The sequence below is a fragment of the Leptonychotes weddellii genome, chromosome 12, assembly GCF_054177405.1.
Source record: "Leptonychotes weddellii isolate Sample4059 chromosome 12, ASM5417740v2, whole genome shotgun sequence".
NCBI classification, from domain to species: domain Eukaryota; kingdom Metazoa; phylum Chordata; class Mammalia; order Carnivora; family Phocidae; genus Leptonychotes; species Leptonychotes weddellii.
The window spans coordinates 92,123,896-92,141,796 of NC_138380.1; the positions used below are offsets into that span (position 1 = coordinate 92,123,896).

At 43.9% G+C, this 17,901-nt stretch overlaps 1 protein-coding gene and 1 pseudogene across 1 annotated transcript in view; both read left to right on the forward strand.

The window, feature by feature from the left end:
• The window catches only part of TNS3 (tensin 3), a 416,462-nt gene that overhangs the window by 297,893 nt on the left and 100,668 nt on the right, over positions 1-17,901 (forward strand). The window lies entirely within an intron of this gene.
• On the forward strand, positions 903-1,707 carry LOC102726928 (cytoplasmic dynein 2 light intermediate chain 1 pseudogene; annotated as a pseudogene).

Consider the following 17,901-nt stretch of genomic DNA (forward strand, 5'->3'; position numbering starts at 1 on the left):
TTTTGTTAGTAAATCCTAGCTTCATCATTTTGTGATCTCAGGATGTGTTTGTAAAGTTTCTCCTTTTTGAAAGTTGGTATTTTCTCTGTCAACTAATAATGGCCAGTTTTGGCCAGTTTTTGTGAATGCATGCTGCAAAGGAGCGTGTGTTCTCCAGCATCGAGCCTCGGGGCTACGTGTCGATCCACGAGGTCACTCCCTGACTATGCGTCTAGGTTTCTCACTTACAGAAACTGTGAGATAACAAACTGGTGTTATTTTAAGGCAGGAAGTTTGTGTAGTTTGTCATAAACAGAGAAGCACCTGGACGCGAAGGGCTAGAATTGTGTGAGTCCTTCTGGAAATGCACTGTGGACAAGAGGGTGGAAGGATTTTGAGAAACATCTTGCAGAAAGCCGAGGATGTGTGGGGCGGGCTCTTGGGAGAATCTGGACTTTGAGGACACGTAGGTGATGGCTCAGAAGGAGGTGAGGCTCGTGTGATCAGAAACTAGGGAAGGGGGTCCTTGTTATGTGCTGGAAGAGACCTTGACAGCATTGCATCCTGAAGTGATGTGTGCAGAAGGACTTGTCAGCAGTGGGCTTGGTTGAGCAGCTAAGGAGATTTGCGAGAGCAGAATGTGGAAGGTGCTTCCTGGTTTCTTGCTGCCGACAGTGAGATGAAAGAGGGAGTGAGGCATCGAAGGAAGAACTTATTGGAAGGAGCCAGAACCGGGTGATTCTGGAAGTTCTCAGCCTCTCCAGAGGTCAAAGGATCCTAACTGTGAGAACTAACTGCTGGAAGCTTGCATCAAGAAAAGCCTGAGCACCCGTACAATCCGGCAGGTCTCGGAGCTCGCTGGCGTCCTGATTTTAAGCTGGTCCCAAATGTTGAGCCCATGACGCTGGGGCTGTCGAGCCACGATGCCCAGAGAAACTCTCTGGGAAATCACAAAAGCCAAAGTGGAAAAACGTGGAAGTAGTGGAAGTGAAGGTGATGGACTTGAAATTGGAGAAAAATCTGTTTTCTTCATTGGAAGTAAAAATGGGGGAAAGACTACTATTATTCTAAGGGGTCTTGACAGGGATGAGCCACCAAAACCAACCTCAGCTTTGGAACATACGTGCGGAAGAAGAGCAGAAGGGCGTGATATACCAAAAGATACCGCTCACTTTTGGGAACTAGGTGGAGGAACCGCTTTATTGGACTTAATCAGCATACCAATCATGAGTGGTACCTTATGGACATTTTCTATTGTTCTTGTTTGGGATCTTTCCAAACCTAATGACCTTTGGCCCACTACGGAAATTCTGTTGCAAGCCACAAAAAGCCACGTAGATAAAATGATAATGAAACTGGGGAAGACATATTCTAAAGGAGAGTCTGAAATGAGACAGAAGATATGGAGTAATATGCAGAAGGACCATCCAGTGAGTTGCTGTTGGGATTATTCCTAGAATCCTTAGCCCCATACATAAAGATAACATCACAAACAATTTCCTTAGATTTTTATGCATGATTTGAAATTCATTTGACGTAGATGAACTTGTTCACTGGAGAATTATAGCAATTTAGTAAAACCTCAGTGAGAGCAAAACAAGGAAAAAAAAAAAAAAGAAAAGCCTGAGCATGTGATCGGCCACACCCACAAAGGTCTCTTGAAAGAGATGAAGTGTGTGTTCCTCTCAGGAGGCTTAAGGACCTGAGCAGGTGCCAGAGATGGAGTTGGAATTATCTTGGAAAGATCTGTGGATGTGGCTCTTGTCTAATGGGGTATAATCCATGGAAAACCCACAAAGATCTTTAGAAAATTGTTTCATCACAAACACAGCAACTTGGACTCTAAGGACAGAGAAGGGACAGGAGGACAGGAGGCTACTGGAATCCTACATTCCACTAGCAGGAAGCAGACTGGTGAAACCACTCAGTGGTAAGATTGTGCTGCCTAGAAGCAATGATGGCTTGGCAGGTGGGACACATAGCCCAGAGAGCTGAGAGCCAGGGAGAAACCTACCCCAGAGCCCCTGTGTTCCCAGTTGGATTTCAGAACGACCATGGGCCAGCGAGCTCCTTTTTACCATCCTCCTCCTTGAACCAGGACGTCCCCAGCAATTGTCTTCTGCCTGTGGGGCACTGGGGACACATGGCTCTAAGATCTAGTCCACAGATGGAAAACAGCTGTGGCTCAGGAGCTACACATAATGGGCTGCATCCAGGAGCCTCACTGGGTCTGGATTTAGGTGGTAGTCCATGGTGACACTTTGGACTTCGGGCTCGAGAGCTGATGAGGTCTGATCGGATGATGAGACTCTGGTCTTCGAGCTGAGCTGTAATGAGACTTCGCTAACCCTTGCTCAGACCACTGACCTCCAGAAATTTAATCCTGTAAATTTGCAGGAGTTGGCTACGCACAGCATAAAACTAACGTAGACATAGTTTTTCACTGCTTCATGGTTGTGTGTCGGGGCGGGTGTGGGGGGCATGCGACTGGGGAACATACCTTAGCTGATCTGTGTGAAATTTTAGTTTTCAAGATTCTGCATGTTTTCCACGCACCTTACTTTCCTTTGGTTCTTTTTCACGATTATTTCGTATCTTGCTTCAGTATCTGGTATAACTAGTACATTGTGTATATTATGACTTTTCAATCAATCTACCCAAATCCAGGTGCTCTAACAAGTTTTGGGGTGGTTGTTTTGGTGGTGGGGTGGGTAGTTGCCAGTGGGAACATCTTATTCAAATCTGGTTTAGAGGTCTGATAAGTCTGAACATAGTAGCTGTGATTATTTCTGAGGGATGGATGTTTAGTTTGGTACTTACTGTTTTTTTTTGTTGTTGTTGTTATTTGTATTTTAAGGTTTGTCTTCATTGAGCATGCTTTACCTCTGCCGTAATAGCAACTGTCGTAACAATAACACCAGCTATTCTGGGCTACTATCATGTCACATATGAAGAAGAATACTTTACTTGCGGGATTTTATTTATTTATTCTGTGCAGCAATATTCTTAGGTGAGCACTGTCATCCTCTTTTGAGGCTTAGTCAGCTTAGATAAAAGTTAAAAATATGATACAATATGTCACGAATCAAGATGGAATTTTGTTGGGAATTATATAAAACTTCATTGGGAAGGGGTCTTTTCTCCTTCTCCTTATGAGTATCTTCATTGTCTGATGAATATGTATTAAGAACTTACTCTCAATTTGAACCAGGCAGGGTGCAAAGCACTTCGCATACGTGATCGCATTGGCCACATGTGATATTGTGATTTATAATAAGAAACATATAATTTAAAATATGTAAAAATATTGGCCTTGGTCCCCATTCTTGGCACAGAGCTCCTCAAATCCTTGGAATTTCCTAAGTGGTGAGAGCATGAAGGTGTCTGTTGTTATGTTAATGGAGTGATGCTTGGAAAGCATCTAAGGGTGGGGACTGGTTGCCAGGGAAACTGACCAGATTTAGAGGTTGGAACTTTTTGTCTCCTCTGCTGATCTCAGTCCCGGGAAGGGGGAATCAATCACCAATGGTCAATGATTTAGTCGGTTATGCCCGTGTTATGAAATCCCCATAAAAACCCAAAAGGACAGGGTCCAGAGAGATTCCGGGTCAGTGAGCACATGGAGATGTGGGGAGAGGAGACTGGTGTGCTCTGATGGGACATGGAAGCTTCCCCAGAACTTGCCCTATGCTTCTCTCCCATCTGGCTGCTCCTGAGTTCTATCCTTTCATAATAAACTGGTGATCTAGGGAAGAAAGTGAGTTCTGTGAGCTGCTCTAGCAAATTAACCAAACCCAAGGAGGGGTCTTTGGAATCTCGGATCTACAGAAGCCCAGGTGATCACCTGCACTTGACATTGACGTCTGAAGTCGGGGAGAGGCAGTCTTATTGGATGGAGCCCTTAACCTGTGGGGTCTGATGCTAAATCCAGGCAGGTGATGTCAGAATAGAGAACATCTGCAGGATACCCAGCTGGTGTCCGAGAATTGGTGGTGGTGTGGAAAACCATCACACACTGGGATGGGTGACCAGACCTTTTACCATACCAAATCAATGCCTTTAACGCTACTTTAAGAGTTAAAAAAATACAGAACTATTAGGTGGGGAATCTATGTTTTGAGGACAGATGTCTAGGTATTTCCAAGCATATTTTTAATCATCACAAAATCCTGTGTTTGTGGTTCTTCTTGTCAGTATCACCTCTTCTTGTCCATGTGATTCATTACATGTGATTTGTTCAAGGTTGCACAGCCAGTAGATTGGCAAGGTTGGATGTGAACCCAGGTCACTGACTGCAGGTGTTCCTTTCCCTCCGCCAGTTATAAATATAAGTGCTCTCATTGGAAGAAGAAGATTATGCAAACCGATATCTGCAGCTGTTTTATATGAAGTGGGAAGCCCTAATGATCCTTGACGGTACCTCATTTCTTGTCTTATGACTTACAGATATTCTGTTGGGTTGATTGTGACCATGGTAGGTGATTTATCAGCTTGATGGGCCTCTTGGGTCTGGGAAGACCAAATTATATTCAGCTTTGGATTAGAGCAGTGTTTGATTAGGCCGAGTTTAGCATTTCCCCTTTCTGGGTGCATTCCACTCCTGAGTTGCTATTACCAGAAAAGCTTTCTAAGCAGTTCACTGCTCTGGGTCAGACCATTTCCATGGTCCCACACCTGGGCCGTGACTCATATTTGCCGAGATATGCCAGAGCCCATTTTTAAAAAAGGATCTGTGCCATTGCCCTGACCTCTTAAAAAGTCTGAGCAAGACCAAATCGTGTTTTCAAGAGCATTATTCTTTATCCTCCCCTAGAGATTGATGGCATAAAAGCAATATTTCATTTTTTCTTTCGATGAAGGCGTTGCTTTCTTGTCTCCTTTAGGAAGACTTTCCCATGTTGCCACTCCAGAGAGGTAAACCTAAAAACACAGAGAATTGGTGGTGGTGTGAATTCTGTGAATTCTCGCTGTGAATTCTGACCTTACCCCAAACTAAGTTACTGCAGAACCAGCCAGAGCCCCTGCGACTGTGTTATGGTCCTGGCGTCTCCTGGTTACGCTCCGGGATATGGCTTCTTCCTCGGCTGCACTCAGCTCACTCGTAAAAGACTCCAAAGTGAGCAACCTAATTTCTGTGTGGTACTGAAGTGAGATTTTAATCCTAAGTAAATAGTTATAAGGTTCAGTAACTTAATTACCCTACAGCAATGTTATTAACTTGCCTCTCAAGCTTTGGAAACAATCCATACTTTCTCATGAGAAAAAATTACCGTCAGCTTCTACAAACATAAAGGAATCCAGAAACAGCTGGATGAACTTCAGTCTTGACATTTTTTTTTCCTTAAAATTTTGCTCTAGAACTTTCAAGATCAAGAAATGTATGCACAGTTTCATAAAGAACACAGTTATAATCTCAAATTCAGTTTATTGTAAGCTGGACTCTTGGAAGTAATTCTAGAGGTTTTACATCAGAGATAAAACAATCTTATGTTATATATAACACAAGCAATAGCAATAACTTATAGCAATAACAATATTGCTATTCAGGTAGGTATTTAAAAATCTAGGCGTAGTGACACATAATGTGAACTCTTCGAACTATCTTTGTTACTTTGTGTGAAAGACAGGGATGGATATAATTATGAAAAAGAAGGAAAGCACAACAGAATCTGGAATCAAAAGTCTTGCAGATTAAATTTAGCAAGCAGCGGCAGAGTTGTGCGAGAAATGCCTTATTCAACAGATAACGTGTAGCAGCTGATAGGCGTCCATTCCTGGGCTCGTTTCCAAGGGAAACTGGAAACACAACATACTTTCTGTCTTCCACGTGCTGTTTCCTCAGACCCACGTTGTGATTAATGAATGCAGCGTGGCAAGAAGGTCACTCAACTAAGTTCTTTCTGAGATTGAGGAACGTTCACGAAGAGATGTCAGGGACCACTGAGCAAGACCCAGGGAGGGATCCACATGGCCCCACGGTAAACTGTGGGTTTCCTCCCTCAGCGCCCAAGGCAAACACCCACTGGGGACAAGGGCGTGGGCGCCTCTGGAATACCAGCCCCTGAGTTTAAAATCTTCTATGGTTTTAGGAGGAAATGCCATTGAATTTCCTCCTTCACACATTGTGAATTAAAAGCTTTTGACAAAAAACATTTGCTTTGGTGACTCCAATTGGAAACATTTTCAGCAATGTATGTCAAACTTTAATTCTGCTCATTTTGGGAACATATTTTCGAACATTACCAAAGAATCCTCAAACAACCCAACACCGACTGTGAGAAGTTAGAAATGCGGTGTCCAACACTGGGATGACCCAAGGACTTTGCTCACAAGGCGTGGGAAGACTTAGAACCACTTCTCCTCTGTAGATTCATGGGGCAAGAAGCTGACCCGGGTTGATGTACCAGGAAAGGGTAATGAGTTGTCACTGACTGTGACGTTTTGTGCTGGGTATGCAAAACTGTGCTACAGCAAGAAGGGACTATAGACAGGTTGTCTGAAATGCATGGCTGAGGGAGGCAGCTGTGGAAGGAATTCTCTCCATAATGGAGCAATTCCCTCCTGATATGAGATCACATTCCACAGGGAGAGGTTACCTCTTTGCTCGGTGAAGAAGAGCACGTGCCAAAGACTTTGGCATTCTCTCTTTCCAGGTTCTGCGTCTCACTGGCTCTGGCCATGTCCATTTCCTCTCTCCAGCCCAGATCTGATGAAGTGGCTGCTCACCTCCCCTAGTCTCTGAGAGGCTCCTCAGACCTCAACCTTGCCCACCCCTCGGCAGGTAGCAAATCATCCTCACTCAAACACCTGATGACCAGGTCTCTAGCTTTACGGACTAGGGGAACTTCCGTTGTAACTACTGAGATAGAGAACATTGGAGGAAAAATCCAAGTTAGAGATGAAGTAAAGAGTTTCTCTTTGGACACGCTGAATTTCAGGGAACGTCAGGACACGTAAGTGTACTCATTCAGCAGCAATTTAAGTATAGGATTCTAAAGGCCGGGAGAGAGAGAAGCAGGAGGAATTCGTCATCACAAAGAAGGTGGGTGCAATAAAGCTGGTTGATGAAATCATCCAAGAAAGAAGGGTAAAGAGCAGGAAAAGCAATGGGCCAAGAGGCAGCCTTCCTCTGCCAGCTGGTACACCCAGAGTAGGGGTGAGCAGGTTCCACAAGGAAGGAGGGGCCGGAAGAGGCAGCTTCAGAAGAGAGATGGAGAGCCACGTGTTTGGATAACTCCTCGTTGTGTTTATACTGCTGAGCTCCTGAGGTTACCTGCACCTGGTGATCACAGGCTCAGTGCGGGAGACTCCCCTTTCTTTTTTTTTTAATTTAAATTCAATTAGCCGACATAATAGTACATCATTAGTTTCAGATGTAGAGTTCAATAATTTATCAGTTGCGTATAACACCCAGCGCTCATCACATCACCCATTTATCTCATTCCCCCACCAACAACCCCCAGTTTCTTTCCTAGAGTTAAGAGTCTCTCGTGGTTTTGTCTCCCTCTGTGATTTCTTCCCATTCAGTTTCCCTCCCTTCCCCTATGATCCTCTGTGCTGCTTCTTATGTTCCACATATGTGTGAAACCATATGATAATTGTCTTTCTCTGATGGACTTATTTCGCTCAGCATAGTACCCTCCAGTTCCATCCACACTGTTGTCAATGGTAGGTATTCATCCTTTCTGATGGCTGTTGACTCCCCTTTCTGACCTCTGCTCAATGTATGACGTAGGCTCTTCAGGACTCTACTTGTTCCCTTTGACTTTGGGTTTACTCCAGTGTGTGTGGCAATGGTCACAGGGACTGGGAGAAGCTTTGTGAATGGGGAATGAATGCTTATTGAAAACCTACCAGGCACTGGCCACTCAAGGTGGATGATTTACCAGAGTCACCTAATTCAGTTCTCGTAACATGAAAGATTGATTCTTTTCATTTCTCTTTTATGATCAGGGAGCAATTGTTGAACAGAGGAGCCAGGATGGGGACTCAGCTCCAACTCCAGACTCATTTTCCTCCCATGATATCACACCACAGTCTTGATGACGAGGCTCACAGATGGCTTTCGCTTTGTAGGTGATGGATGGAGTGTGCAGTCTAACAGACATGGTGGCTGGGCTGGGACTCTGGCTCTTTCTGCTCCACCACTGTTTGCAGATAGCTGACATGGCACTGTGCTGAGTGTCATGAAGTCCATAAAAGCGTTTATTATACGATCCTTTTCGTTAAGGAAGGTATGGTCTAGCTGGAACACAGAAAACCGAGTATAAGTCTCACTTAGCAAGTGTGTGGGGAACTTCCTGAAAGGGGCTAATATTTGAGCTGGACCTTGGAAGATGGTTCACTTTGTACAGGTGGACATGACCTCTGGTAGAACTGATGTGAGGATGAGCAGTGAACTCCTAATGTTGAGAACACGTGAATCCTGTCAAGTATCCTGCTTGCAATCATAAACAAACTAAGTTATGGAGCTGTCTTAAGTTCTTAGCCGTAGGAACACACAGACTCTTAAGCTCAAAAATCAGGAAGGCATTGGATGGCATTTTTATGAATTAATATAGAAAGTAATGGTACCCACTACACTCTAAGCTAGGTCCCCGGGGAAGAAGAAGGAGAATACATAATGATCCACATTCAAGAAGGTTGACTTCAGTCTGATAAGAGGTCAATCTCTTGTCCCCATTTGGTTCATGTTTGATTAATGTGTTAAAATATGATCAACTGTTGCACCAAAGTGTAATTTTCATAAGTTAATAAATGTAGCTCTCGTAAAGTCAAAACTACATTCAACTAATTAATGAAGGAATGACTAATGGCAAAACCAGTCACTGAACATTTTTAGCAACTGGGGATGTATCAGCATTTTGAAAAAAAAAAAATATATATATTTGAATAAGATCGATGGGTTAGATTCAGAACTTCTTAATGTGCTACAGGGTAGGAAAACCTTAAACATTAGTTCTATTCTGTCCTGGGCAGAAAATCTACAAATTTGCTAACTTTACAGCCTCCGGGTTCCAACAGCAAATGGCAAAGTCTGGGCAGACGGCCCCTCTCTGATTTCCAACTTTTGGATACTTTTCTCAAGGCCAAATCCTGAAACTATCAAATGAACTGGTTAATACCATTGGGTATCACTCCAGTGTTGAACCTAATAAAACCAAGTTTTGTGAATGTAGCAAGCATGGTACTGAAGAGGACAAAATGATGTGTCAAATGTTTTACATGTTAAAGATACTTTTTATTTCAAAATCATTTTATATTTCCTTAGGTCTTCAGACTCGTGCTAATTTATACATGTCTTTTGAAGTTTGCTACAAGCAATATTGCCAACTTAGAGCAAAATATTTTTTCCAATGGAAAATTAGCCTGATATTCTGCACATATGGAATTTAAGGCAGTAACAGTAATATCTTCCCTTCGTTCTTGTTTCTGCAACTGGGTGTCTTAAACTGGACCGTCTGTGCTACTAACCAATTTCTAAATATTTATCTGTCTAGGAGGCATGCTGAACACATTTTCACATATATGTATGTATGTACACATGAGATATAACGTTCAATGAGACAATTATGGAAAAATTTTAAAACGTTAATGTCACGTTCAGAATAACACCGAGAGACAAACAGAAACCTTAAAATTGCTGCAGGAACAGAGGGATTAAAGAAGTCCGGGGTATCTTCTCATCTCCCGCGGCACCTGCTACGAACGCCAGCTTCCATAATAAGCCTCCCTGGGTTTAGTTTTCTACAAAGTGAACCATCTTCCAGCCTTTTTAGTTTTCTGCGCTAAAACCCCTTGACACCCACACTGGATGGCTTCTGCCATGTCAGTGTTTCCTCGCCACTGATGTTCCGAATTTGCACTCCCCGTGTCCATGAGGTTGGCGGGACTGCCCGGATCAGGCTGCAGCCCCCGTGCCTGGTGGAGGACCCCGTCTCGCCCCTGTACCCCTCACAGAGCTGCTGGGCCCTCGGCTCCGGCATGGGCATCTCGGCTGGTCCGCCAAGCGCTGGGGTGCATGAGCTCGGACCCTCACACAAGGTTGCACGCCACCCTCCACTCCCTCAGGGAAGATGTTCATCTCGTTTATTCTGCCTCCACTTTGAAGCCCCTTTCATGTTAACTGTACCCAATAAATCATGGTGATCTCCAAACAACTGACCAGACTGCATACACTGTTTCCCTTCACGATGGAGTCTCTAGGGCAAGGTGTCCAGGACAGTAGTCGCTGGCCACGTTGTGACTATTGAGATTTGAATTGATTAAGAGTAAATAAAACGAAAAGTTCAAGTCCTCTGTCACGCTAAGCACATTCCAAAGGCTCAGTGGCCATGGCCACGGTGGGTGGGGTGGACACGGTGCATTTTCATCATTCCAGAAAGGTCTCTTGGGCAGTGCCACGCAGAGCTGGGTGGGATGTGTGGGACGTCTTCGGGGGGAAGGCCGTGTAGTCGGGAAACAGCGCAGCCTGGGAGTTGTACTTACAGGCCCGTGCTAACATTTCTCACTGAAAACCAGCCATTTCTGGCTCCGTTGAGTCCTTAGCGCACCTCACAAATGGAGATTTCGGTGGACAATATTTTCCGAATCTGCTCCTGGCAGTGTGTGCTCAGCAGAAACCCGAATTAGTCAAGTTGTGTTGAAATTTAGTATGTGTCTAATCTTACAAAGCTAAAACAAAAGTCAAACAACAACCAAACTGGGAACACTAGCGGAGGCTTCATCGGGGAATTCTGGAATCTCTTTGTTCTGGAGGAGACACCATCTGTAGCCACCGGCCCTCCCGCCTGACTTGTCCTTGCGGGTCAACAGTGGCCAGATGCCATGTGCCTGTTGTCACCAGGCTCAGCGCCTGCCCGAGCAGCTGGGCCTCCTTAGGCAACCGCCACGGTCACATTAAATGGATCTTGTAGATCCAATATCAAGATCTCTGCACAAAGACCAGAACTGGAGGCCGGTCTTCTTATGAGTCTTCTGATGAGTTTGTAGACAACGCTCGCTATTTGGCAGAAGGCACTGCAGTTAGAGAGAGCGGTTCACTAGTTATCTGACTTTTCAGTTTCAGGAGTGAGTGAAGGAAAACATGATTTTAGCTCTTGCAGAACACTGCAAAAGTACTGCTTTTGATTTTCATGACTACTGGACATGATAGACTTTCTTCTGAAATGACCTAAGGTCAGTGTTTTGAAGACCAGGTCTCATGGCAATTTGAGCATTCACTAAGCAGTTTAAGGTTTACAGGTCTGGGGGTGCCTGGGGGGCTCAGTCGGTTGAGCGTCTGCCTTCAGCTCAAGTCATGATCCCAGGGTCCTGGGATCCAGCCACAGGTCGGGCTCCCTGCTCTGCGGGGAGCCTGCTTCTCCCTCTGCCTGCCGCTCCCCCTGCTTGTGCTCTCTCTCTTTCTTTCTCTCTCTGTGTCAAATAAATACAAATAAAATCTTTAAAAAAATAAAGTTTACAGGTTTGTTTCTCGCACACAATCTTCTGACAATTCTTCCTAATAACTCTTAAAAGACAGGACACCAGGGACTAAGAGAAAAGTTACTGGCCGCGATTGCAGATACGATCCTGAGCATACGTGTGTTGGCTTCAAGATAAAGGCTGGGACACCTCAAAGAAGATACCTGTGTTACAGATCATTCTCACTGTTCTGGGGCATTTTCTGTCGCGAGCCTACTGCTTCCACCACAAAACGCTCCCTTGTTCTTGGTGCTTACATTTTTGATCGCAGAACTCATGAAAATGGTTCCTAAGCTTTGCTGGCTCTCTATGTTTTTAGGCTACCACGCAAGCTCCCAGAAGCACACCCACACACACAGAGAATTCACACACACTTTCAGGAGGCTTGGGGTCCTGTAGAGACAGGTAGGGAGTCCGTAGGCCCCAGGATAAGTTCTGAAATAAGCCTAAAGACTCAACATACCTTCCTTTCAAGCCATGCCTTTTTCTGACACTTAAGAACCTCATATCCACACGATGGCAGCAAAGTCATAAGGTGCTTTCCCACCGTGTTGCATGCTCTCCGAGTAACACTCTGCAAGATACAGAACTCACCCCAACTTGCGGACTGGTTACTGACAAGTAAATCACAAAAAGTCGTAGACAGCGAAGCAAAAGACAACACGGTTAACTTTTGCTTCTTTGAATATTTTGCTTTGTTCTGAAACCAAACTATGGTATTTTCCTTAATTAGTAAAAATCTGAGTGTTTTTCACTGAGCCAGATTTTATATTTTAGTAATTAACATAATGGAATATGGATTGACACACTCTATGTTAAACTGTGGATTAAATATTTGTATACATTTGACCTTGTGTGTCATTACATGATACAGATATAGATTCAGATATAGAAGTATAAAGTGCATAAGATTAAGCATTTTTTTCTTTTCTTTTGAGAACGTCATGTTGGCGTGAGAGTCTTTGCCTTTTTTTGCTCAGGGTTGTTTTGTACTTAGAATATTTAGATGCTTAAAAATGTTTTAGTAGTTAAGCTTTCTTGAATATCGAAAGAGGTCTGCTAGAAACTTCTCAATGTTGAACTTTGTAGGGTACCTTTCAGTTTTATTTTTTCCTGTCTGTATCTTGAATGATCTCACCAAGAGTTTGAGATTAATTAATTATGATTTTTTGGGTTTGTTTTTCAGAACGCCAGTCCCTTAGAATGCTCCAAGAAGCATTTTAGTAGTCTAAATAAATCGAGAAAATTCTGCACACTGTCTCTGTCTCTTGAAGATTCATCGAGAAGTCCTAGAGAAACAAAACCCTTTGACTTTATTAAAGAGTCGTCCAAATTCTTTGGACAATAGAACATTGAATAACAGCATAATAGCCGTTATAATATCTTGCAGAAATAGTGTTGCTTGAAATTTATTCTAACTTGAATGTACTTATCAATTTAATTCATTTTTGTCCCACTTTTTTGTGATTCAGTTTGTGTGGTTTTTGTGAAAATAGCACTGAACTAAGTGAAAACAAAATTATAATTTTATCCTACTGCTAATAAGTAGTGTGATTTTAAATAACTTGTCTAATGCCTGTGCTTCTCAATGGATTCATTTATAAAACAAACACACAGTAAAATCATATATACATAACATAATAATATAGCATCCAATCTCTGCTGTTGGGTTATTCCATAATAGATAGATGGCCTGCTTTTCAAATGTTCCTGCATCCCCTAAATGCAATGCAGATAGAGATGAAAGATTCCTAAAATAATGTGAAAGAAATAAGAAAGCAGGTCCAGAATTTGCTCTGCTGCTTGGAACAGAGCACCCGGACGGTGCGTCGGTTTCTGCTCCTGGGAGAAGCAGGATGGAGATGGCTCGCCCAGGGCTCAACCACAGCTCCCTCAGCCTGTTCCTGGCATCGGCAGATGAGCCGAGCTCGACAGCTGTGGCCAGAAAGATCACCCTTGCACCAAGAGGGGCCTGGAGCCTGTGCGAAGAAAGCAGTCATGTCCCACTTGTCCGTAGCAGGCTCACTTTGCTAACGTCTGCAGGAGGGACCTGATGCGGGGCCGGAGTTTGGAAATACCGGTTGAGTGTGCATAGGTCTCGGAGGCCAGCTATCGCTCACGCAACAATACCAGACATTCCCAGGCTGAGAATGTAGGCTTTCCCCCCTTCATCTAGGCCCACTGACGAGCAAACTCCCGGTCCTTACAGTCCAAGCGAAGGGAGCTCGGTCGGTAAAGAGTGTCTGTCACGGGCCGTGGCCCCGTCCGAGGGCTGGAATAAGAAACAAACTGCTTTTTCGAGCAAACAGAGACAAATCTACAGTGGGAGCGGGCCAGGGACACTGACTCAGCCTCCGCATCTGGGCAGAGTGGAAAGTTTTCATCATCTTGCAAAAATATCAGTGTCCTTCGTGAAGTGCCAAACCCCCTTGCTTTCCTTCAGAATCATAAATGACAGTGCACCATGTTAATAAGACTGCAGACTTCCTCGGGCAACATGGTAAAAACCGCAGCGTGTACATTTTTTCCAAATTTATAAGGCGATCTGTGAATGGAAAATATCAAAGGGACCTGACTAATTGCCCCCATGAAACCGGTAATATTTCACGATAACCAATGGCAACAAGCATCCACACGGTAATTGGAAATCGTGGTGCGGACAGAAGTACGGCGTGGTTTGCAAAAGAGGGCAGCTGGAAGTGACCCAGAGCCCAAACTCAGGATCTCTACAACAAACAAATGAGCAGCTCATGCCCACAGGTAGCAGAGGAAAGTGGATGGGAGCGCCGCACGCCTTAACGGACTGCTTTTCATAGCGATGGACAGGAGCCAAGCACTTTTCCATGCACGCTGAGCATCTCAGCAGACTTAAGATTTCCAACCACTTGTATCCAAACCGCTGTTCCCGGATCCGTGTTGCACCTGGTAGACGCTGGAGAGACGGGACCACGTGCCCACAGCCACGTGTCCTCGAATGTCACCTGCCATGTCAGTGATTTAAAAATAGGCACAGTGTGATATGATGAAAAGATCGTCGGCCCTTCTCAGTATCAGCTTCATGCTGAAACATGTTTCTTTGGCCCCTCAGAGGACTGTGCCCCCCTTGTTGCTTCAAACAGATCTCACATGTTCTCAACCCCGCTGTCTTTGGTCTGGGGTCGCAGTGTCCATCATGCCTAGACTGGCCAGCTGGGTGACCCAGCTGGGGTGGTTCTCCAGATCCCTCCACGAGGGATCCCTTTATCAGCTGCTGGTCCTTCCAGTCCTGGGTTAGAACGTACCCCTCCTGGGACACACGGCTGCCCGATTCCGAATCTCTCCCCAGCTGTGCCCTTCTAATGCCCAACAGTGTCCTCTACCATGCTTTTCGTTTACAAGATTAATGAAGAAGGCCGCCATGCCCAAGTTACATGGTCTAAAATACCATGTGACAGTCACCAGTTATGAACTGGTAGCTGAAATGAAGGAATTATTCAGTTCATTCATTCATTCATTTATCATTCATTCATTCGTCAAGAATTCATGAGATGCTTGTTTTACTCCAGGCACCTGGTGACCTTCTGAGATCAGAAAGATACATACCAGCCACGTTTACCTGTGAGAAATTTTGTCCTCAATCTCTATAAGGGCTGCTCTGTTCCCATTTTATGACTTCTGGCATTTTTCTGGAAGCTGCTGGTACTTCTTCCTCTTTCTCCCCTGGCTGACAATCTTGATTTCTCAGCCTGCCCATTGACTGGGTTAGTCACAGGATCTGAGTCCCTCAGTGCGCTCCTGGGACATGCCCAGCAGGTGATGGGTAGCACGGGGAACCGGCGAGTGGGCAGGGCTGGGTGGCTACGGTAGGGTCACCATACGAGAGCCTGGGGTCCTGATTTTATAGGTTAAATCTTGCCACCCTCCTGTTGCTGTCCTTCAGAGAAAATCAGTGAAGTTTGCTGAGAAGCCTCACATGACACCAGCCGTTTCTCACTGTGAGGCATCGAGCAGAGTTGTTTAAAGCGAGCAGGTGGGCTCACTCTTAGGTGCCTGGATGGTGAGACAGGAGGTGAAGCTCTATGGGCAGGATGGGGCCTCTTCTTTGGAGAGCAGCGATAAGGCTCAGCTTCCCCGGAACCAGGCCCTCTCTCCCTCTTATGATGGGGAACTGCAGTTTCTCATGGGTCCCGAAGGTCCCAGGTGGTGAGAGTCGGCTTTTCCGGACAAAGCCTGTGCCCAGGGGATGCCCAAATGTGAGTGCCTAGTGCCACACGGCTCCTTGATACCCCCAGTGTCAAAGCTGTCCACCCAAGCTCCCCCCAGAGGTAGGGAACCACAGGGAGAGATCAGCTAGACGTTCTTCCATCCAGAAGCATTACCAGTCAGGTCAGGTGGGCTTCACCTCCCTTCCAAGAACCTGTTACATTTTCTATTCCTCTATGACGTCGGCGCACATCACAATGTATTAGAATCACAAGTTCACAGGTGTGATGCCTCCTGCTTTGTTCTTTTTTTCTTTCAGATTGTTTTGACTATTTGAGGTCTTTTGTGGTTCCATACACATTTTAGAATTTTTTTTCGTATTTCTATGAAAAATGCCATTGGAATTTCGATAGGGATTGCGGTGAATCTGTAGCTCCCTTCGGGGAGAATGGACATTTTATCAGTATTAATTCTTTCAATCCATGAGCATGGACTATCTTTCCACTTACTTGTGTTGTCTTCAACGTCTTTCATCAGTGTCTTATAGTTTTCAGGATGCAGATCCTTCGCTTCCTTGGTTAAATTTGTTCCTAGGTATTTTGGTTTTTGTGATCCTATGGTAAACGGGATTGTTTTCTTAAGTTCTCTTTCTGGTCCTTTGTTGCTCGTGTCTAGAGACTCAACTCCTCTGTTAAGTAAGCCATGCAGTTCTCCACATTGACGAGTCTGTAACTTATTTCTTAACTATTTATGGTATAATTTGTCATGCTATTCTAATGTGATGGAGTCATATTTTTTCAGGTTTTTTTATTGCTTTTGTGGTCTCATTTAAGAAATTATGAAGATATTCTTTTATATATTCTTTCAAGAATTTAAAAGTTTTTTTTTTTTTCTTTTCGAAGTTAGTCTTTTATAACACATCTTGAACTTATTTTGAGGTATGGTGCTATTGATGTAATTTTATTGTTTCTATTTGGAAAACCAGTTGTTCCAATACCATTTAATAAATGAATTCCTCTCTTTGCATGATTTATAATGCCTTTGCTATTGTATGCCAAGAACCCACGCTTTTATGGATCTATTCTATTGATATATTTCTCTAGCCCCACACCATCTTCATATTGTCCTAATTAATATAGTTTATAATTAACAAATTTAATATAGTTTATAAATAAGCCTTTATATGTGCTAAGTCCAGTCATCTTGCTTCTTTCTCTGACTTTTTAATGAATGCTTTTTTGATCAACGTATGCAGTTTTAAAATCAAAGTTAAATTCCCATTAAGTTTCACCACCTTAACCATTTTGAAGGGTACAACTTAGTGGCTTTTGCTACATTTGTGATGTTGTGCAACCGTCCCCACTGCTTAGTTCCAGAACATTTTCATCACCTCAAAGAGAAACCGTGTGTGCATTAAGCAATCACGCTTCTTTCCCCTCTTGCTTGGTCCAAAACAACCGCTAATGTGCTTTCTGTCCAGGGGTTTCCCTCCTCTGGACATTTCATATAAATGGAATCACAGTATTTGCTGTTTTGTATCTGGGTTTTTTTTTTTTTTTAATTTGGCATAAAATTTTCAATTTTGCTTGTGATGTAATGTGCGTCAGGACATCATTGCTTTTTATGCTGCCTGATATGCCTTTACATTGCTCTGCCACGTCTTATTTCTTCACTCATCAGCTGGTGGCCATTTGGGTTGTTTCCACTATGTGGTTACGGTGAATACTGCTGTTGTGAGCATGCATGCACACGTTTTCATTGGATCATGTGTGTTCAGTTCTACAGGTGTAGTCGCTGGGCCTATGTGTAGCTGTTTGAGGAACCGCCAGAGTGCTGTCCTCAGTTGGCTCTATCATTGTGCATTCCCACCAGCAATGTATATGGGCTTCAGTTTCTCCAAATGCGTGCCAACATTTATTATTGTCCATTTTTTACAGCTATTCTAGTGACTGTTGGATGGTATCTCATTGTGATTTTGATTTGTATTTTTCCACAATGACTATTTATGATGAGCATCTTTTCTTTTGTGTGTGTGTTGCTATATTTGATTTTTTTAAATAAATTTTTTATTGTTATGTTAATCACCATACATTACATCATTAGTTTTAGATGTCGTGTTCCATGATTCATTGTTTGTGCATAACACCCAGTGCTCCATGCAGAATGTGCCCTCCTCAATACCCATCACCAGGCTAACCCATCCCCCCACCCCCCTCCCCTCTAGAACCCTCAGTTTGTTTTTCAGAGTCCATTGACTCTCAGGGTTCGTCTACCCCT